Source organism: Bidens hawaiensis, unplaced genomic scaffold (assembly GCF_021521415.1).
Source record: "Bidens hawaiensis isolate Kalapana, Puna unplaced genomic scaffold, B.hawaiensis_p1.1 tig00013245_1, whole genome shotgun sequence".
NCBI classification, from domain to species: Eukaryota; Viridiplantae; Streptophyta; class Magnoliopsida; order Asterales; family Asteraceae; genus Bidens; species Bidens hawaiensis.
Genome location: NW_027492119.1, coordinates 170598 through 177432, shown reverse-complemented (window position 1 = coordinate 177432; position 6835 = coordinate 170598). Strand labels below are relative to the sequence as shown.

Sequence of the window (6835 nt, the reverse complement as noted above, 5' to 3'; positions counted from 1 at the left end):
GGCAACGAGTTGAGTTACAAGCCCATAAACAACGAAAAGGAAAGTATATACAAGTGGAATCATGTGACGTCAGACCCAAACTCAACTGATTAGGGCTCCGGTTCCGTAACTAAAAACTCTCCCTAAGTTTTACTTGATTATCCTATTTTTCGTCTAAAAACCTAGAAATCACTAACTGACATAATTCACGTGTATGTTTAAGTCGTTAATTTTCATATTAAATTGATATCTTCTAATCATAAAACTTTGGGAACGCTACCAAATTTATAAAACCTCTAAAAAAAGAGATCCCTATGTAATACTCCAATCATTTGCATTATGTCACTTTCTATTAGGAATCAATGTGGTCTAACTAACAACTTAGATGTAGAATGTTGAATGACAGCTTAGATATATATGTCTATGTATGGATATGAATAATTTAAAAAGAAAGTTGTCCAATCCTAGAAAGTATGTATGAAAGCAATTGATGGTTTACTCAGCTGATGATTCTCCACTTAAAGTTGAACATCATCAATATGGTCTTTTAGAATATACATTGTACTCATTGAATGGTTCCAAAGGTCAAATGAGCAACCCACTCAGTTTAGGCCCAGTTGTTAACTAGTTTAATCAATACATTCTTTTCTAATATTCATATAAAATCATTTACGATTCGAGTTGGTGTCGAAGACTATTAAGGATAATGGTGTATACGAGTTGGTGTCGTAGACCAGTGAGACTTATGGTGGATATACTGATACACGTATGTTATACAGTATAGGATTTTGTTCCTATAATCATGATAATAAACAAGAAAATAAACCAGGGTACTTTTCTCGTCTTATGATTCCATGTAACTCTACATCCTTTCGACTATAAACAAACCAACTTATTTGTTTTTTTAGTTTCATCTTTTTTTACAAGAACCGTCGTAGCTTCTTCCATGTATCTTAGCTTCTCACGTTTTCAATATCATCGAAAGGCACAAATATGAAAACACGGTAATATTATGGGTGTCACTCAACTCTCATGATAGTTTTAAGAAATAAGCCATTTCTTTAACCCAAGCCATATGATACCGAATCCACGGCTTTACTCAAATGACTCAAGAACAATGATCATTATCAAAATAACTCAAACGGAAATACTCGGTAAACAAGCTTAAAGCTTACGAATTCTTTTATTAAACATAAACAACTAATTAAACAAGAGACCTAATAACACTATTTATACTAAAACAATAAAAAGATAAACTTAGAATTTGAAATTTGAACAAATAGAAAACAATAAATAAATTTAAATTTTAAATAGATGCTCCCGCATCAGCATAACTTTGAATGGCATATATAGTTGGTTAATCTAGGACTCAACTTTCCTCATATTTGAAAGTGAAACATATATTACCTCCTAATCCTATGATGATACCTTCAACTTATTTTCTTTAGCAAGCTGGTAACCTCATTGTTAGGCTAAAGGGTATGGATCAGTTGGCACTCTCCACTAGTATGATGTGGTAGCCCCCTAATTCAAATGAGGCTAGCGAACACTAGAGGTGCACAAATCGGGTTTTCTCTAATACCCGGGTTTGGGTATGAACCGTTTTCAGGTATTATCGAGTATTAGAAAATCATGTATTAAGAGAAATCGGGTAGGGTTCGAGTAGGGTATTGAGGAAAAAAACTCAACCCTATGTACCCGGGTAGGGTATTATCGGGTTCGGGTATTGGACCGGGTATGTGTCCGGGTATTAATACCCGGTTTTGAATTTGTAAATTTTTTATACATTTTTAATTTGTTTAAAATTTAAATTTGCTTATTAATGTATATAAATAAATAAACTATATTACAAAAACCATAAATCCACTTAATTACAAATTATTTACTTTACAAAAACTTAAACATAAAAGTTGTGAAGTAAACATAAAAATATACTATAAAAACTCATGTATTATTTCGAGTATTAGAAAATTGGTATCGGGTATAACCGGGTAGCGGGTATAGGGTATGACCGGGTCCGGGTATTTACGGGTACGGTTCCGGGTACGGGTATTGACCTCAAAATGCATACCCTATCCATACCCTACGGGTAGGGTCGGTTCCGGTTTCGGGTATAAAATACCCGAGTATAAAAAAACCTGGTTTCGGGTAATTTTTTCGGGTCCGGTTCCGGATACGGGTTTTTTGTGCACCTCAAGTGAACACCACCCCTTTCCTTCTTCATTTCAGTAGTGACCTGAGGCCACTGACCATTGTCACGCGGGTCAGTGGCCAATAAGGATTTTATTTAATTCTGTTTTTTTTTCTTTTTCAATTTTTTATAATATTAAATAATAGAATGGTGAATAATAATGGAGAATAAGTAGAATGGTGAATAATAATGGAGAATAAGGGGAATGATCCATACCCTTAGCTGAGGTTGAACGATGGAGAAAATGCTAACGTGATGCGGGGCATGACGATTGAGGGGATGACTCAGATGAGTCATATCCTTTAGCCTTATATGGTTCAACTTCCATGGATTTTCTTATATGGATTTTGATGCTTAATCTTCAATTGTAAGTACATCACACACCTTTCCACATAATTGGTAACTTCTATCTTCATATCATGCTACATCATGATACATTCTCAATGCATTATATAAATAAAAGAGTACTTCCAACTTGTGTGCCTTATCAAGTAGCAATTGCTTGACATCAAAATGTTTGGTACCTGCACACTTCCGAATTGTCCTATGTACGTTCTATTATACGTCTCGTGAACCCAAACAACCGATCTATGACTCAAAACATACATATATTGAAACGATTACCAAAAAAAATGCGGGAGGATACCAATGCAAAGATGATTGTCGAAGTAACGTGTGCTAAACAATATCTGACACGATACAAGTATCAGACACCTAAAGCAAGGCAGTGTCATTAATAGGATATAAAGCAAGGCAGTGTCATTAATAGGATATAAACTTGTAAACAGGTGACTCAGATATTGACCAATCCAACTAGTTTTCAATGTCAACTTATTCAAAAATACAATTAAAAATCCAAATATTATAAGTTACATATTCAAATTCATTTCTATCAAAATCTACACTACTTTTCAGTTGCTTATGCCCAAATATTCATCTTGTGCATTTGTTCTAGTTCCGAGTACAAACGCGTTGATAAGACTAACCTATTTTAATAAACAACCAGGTCTGGATATATAAACGTGCCAATCCGAAACACAAATTTCCAATCTTAGACTTTATACAAGTAGCATAACATAAATTCTGAGTCAACACCTGTAACACACAAGACATGATTTAGACGAACACTATATCACAAACTCAGGCTTAAGATATAAGATTAATGCTTCATAAGGCAAGTGTTTCTGCCAAACAACCAGACAACAAATCATACTCCAGTGATGAAAACAAAAACTCGCAAGTGTGTCAAATGAGATCCAAGTCGGTTTGAACTCAAACACTCTTTGATCTTTTTTTTTCTTTTAGTAAATCGTTAATGTGTCAAATATGATAGCAAAAACCTAATTATTACAATCATTATCTGCATTTTAAAAAAATGATTAGATTTGATGCATTTTGAAATACAGTCCATCTGTTTAACCAACTTGACCCGTTTTCTTTCCTACTTTTTTTTTTTAATTTTACCCAACTGGCCCGTTTGAGGGGTAAAAACACATACAGACTAACTTACCTAAAGGGGTAAAAATTGCATCCAGTAAATTCCAATGCTATGTGACTAGAGGTGATAAGTGGGTCATGTTCATGGGTTGCAGGTCAAACCAGGCATGAACCCGATAACCATGTCAAACATGTGAACACGAACATGACATCGTTTATCATGAGTTGACCCGAACACAACCGGTTTAACCCAATTTTTTTTAAATTTTTTTATATTTTCATATTAATACTCTAAAATTACAACTTTACAACAAACAACACAAATGCATACAAAATGATTTATCTTTAAATTATAATATGTTGATACCATACTCTGTTATAAATTTTAAATTTGGGCATAGAATACAAACCATTTCAAGCCATGACATAATATCACTTTTAACATAATTAAACAAGTTGAACAGGTCAACCTGCAAACCGCCAGGTCAACCAGAACCCAACCCGTGAGATCAAAATAAAAGTGGTCACAAAATGAATTTAAAAAAGTACCTGCCAAAGATGAAAAACAGTCTGCATGCTGCAGTCACCAAGCAATCAGCATCGGTTTCATTCCATCTGCCATTACTTCAGTTCAACTCTGATGGTTTTTCACATGTCAACCCCAGAATTAACGACTTAAGACTAAGAGAGCAGCCAAAAAGATACGTTAAAACGCTAAGCGTTCAGTTCTGCAAACTTCTTTTTAAGAACATAAGCAAACTCCACTTCACCAACAGCAACCAACCCATCAAACACTTTCTGTCTCACCTTCACATACGGTATAAACCCTCGGTTCGTCATCCTCACAACAACTTTACCCGCCAAAACAAACAAACCAGATTCCAAACACGCCTCAGCAACCAACTCATAACTCTCAAACCCAATTTGCACGTCCGTTTTCTCAAGAAAAACAACCATCTCAGCCGCTTTATGCACGTCTTTATTAGCCCGCGTCGACTTCAGAACTTTAACCACTATTTCTTTCCTAGGCGATAATCTAAACTTAACCACCATCTCCTTCATTAACTCTTCAATCTTTTTAGTCTTTCTAACGTGACACAGCAGGCCGATCACCGAACCGAAACTGTCCGAATCAGGCACGCACCCTGCAGTATTCATAGACCGCAAGACGTGAATCGCTTCATCATATTCATCAACTTTGCATAAAGATGAAATAAGATAATTGCATACACCAGTGTCGGGTATGTAACCGATTGAATGCATTTGCAACAACATGTCAGCAACGTCAGATTGCTTTCTTTGATGAAGCCATACGCTCGAAAGAAGAAGGTGAGTTTGAGGGACGGGTGTGCAGCCTGACCGGAGGGTGCGTTGTAAGATTGCTAAGGACAATGGCAGAGGATTTGGGCTTTGCAGAGTGAACGAAAGGAGGTAGGTGTATGCGCGTTGAGGGTGGTTGCGAGGTCTTACGGGAATGAAGCTTTGGAGAATGTTGTCGATGATTTCGGTTGTTTGTTGTTGGTTAAAGTTTGAGAGGAATGTGAAGGGGTTGGAGGCGTGAGACGTTTGTTTTGAGGTGTTAAGAATGTCTGCAATTCGGTTGTAAGTTTTGGATTCGATGGCGGATTTGATTGATTGTTCAAGTAACTGTTGTGATGAGGTTGTGTGTACGGAGGATGAAAAAAGAGTAAAAGCATAGGAAAACGAACGGATTGGTTTACATAGCTTTGACATTGCCTGATTATTATAGCCTGCAGATATAGATCATATAATCAAGCTTCAAAATGAACATCAAACGATTATCTCATCGTGATTGTATGTAAAATCTGGTTGCTGCAAAACTAAATAAGGAAAATTAGCTCATTTGGAAACATCATATGACAAATGTTTTGAAAATTTTTGATGCAGTTTTGGAAGCGATCAATGGCTCGAGAAACTCATGATTAACAAAGACGACAAAACCGAACCAAAGGTTCTAAGAACAAAGTTCTCTTCAATTAAAATTCAATCAAAAACTAATTCAACTACGGATGAGCAAATTCGGTACCGGTACCGATTGGTACCGGTACCGAAATCGGTACCGATTTGGTACCGTCGGTCTCGAATCGGTACCAAAGTTTTGAGTTTCGGGATCGGTACGGTACCGGTATTTCCCGACTTTTTACCTTCGGTATCGGTATTATCCCGGTACCGTACCGGTACCGGTACCGAACCGAATATTTCGGTACCGGTACCAAGAATTTGAAAATTTCGGGATCGGTATTTTCGGTACCGAACTCATCCCTAAATTCAACAATAAACCCTAGCATCCTATTTATGCTAAACACATGAAATAAAAACGAGATAAACATAAAGAAATAAAACATAAATAAACTTTGAAATTCGATTTGGAGATAATTGCATCAATTTTGGTTAAGTTGAGTTTAATTTAGGGGTGCAAATGAGCCGAGCCGATCGCGAGGTACTCGACATCAGATCGACAAAAAACTCAAAGCGAGCCAAGCTGAGCTCGTTTGGTTTTCGAGCCCAGCTCGAGCCTTGTATCGGAAGCACATTTAGGCTTGTCGAGCCTTAACAAGCCTTGTGTATTTTTTTAAAGTTTTTACCACTTTTGGACTTGTATGTATAAATTTCACACTGCGCAGCCGTGCTTTGGCTCGTTTAAGGAACGAACACGAGCTCGGGCTCTAGCTTAGGCTAGTTTAAGGTTTTGGCTCAAATAATTCATTTCTATTAACTCGATTTCAAACAATACAGCAACAAACTTTGAGAGTAAATGCTTATTGTGATCACCGCATCGTTCACAAAAATTAGGTCAAAATTGAACAGATTTCACAACAGTCCATGGAGATTTATATTAATTATGCTATGAATATTACAAAAGAAAATGATTATTAGTTCTTACCTTCAAATCAAACGAAAAGAAGGTCACGGGACTTCAAACTGTGTTATCGGGCTTCTTCTGAACTTGAAACAACAGTTTTATTTAGGGCTGTAGGCGAACCGTCCGTTCGGCAAGAAGTTCGTTTATATTCGTCCGTTTAATAAACGAACCGGACATGGATACAAAAATTTCGTTCGGTAAGCTTAACGGACGAACACGGACAAGGGCCAAGTCCGTTCGATAGTGTTCGTGAACGTCCGGTAACGTTCGTCCGATTACGTCCGGTAATGTCCGACAGGTATCGTTAGTGTTTATATCTATCCAGCATTGTAATTTAACTGCGG

General features: G+C 36.6%; 1 pseudogene across 1 annotated transcript; it reads right to left on the bottom strand.

The window, feature by feature from the left end:
- Window positions 1-4309: 4309 nt before the first annotated feature.
- LOC143543657 (pentatricopeptide repeat-containing protein At1g06270 pseudogene) lies at window positions 4310-6595 on the bottom strand (annotated as a pseudogene). The gene is made up of 2 exons (XR_013137116.1): window positions 6513-6595; window positions 4310-5358 (listed from the first exon to the last, which is right to left on the bottom strand). The product of XR_013137116.1 is annotated as a pentatricopeptide repeat-containing protein At1g06270 pseudogene (transcript).
- Window positions 6596-6835: the final 240 nt, after the last annotated feature.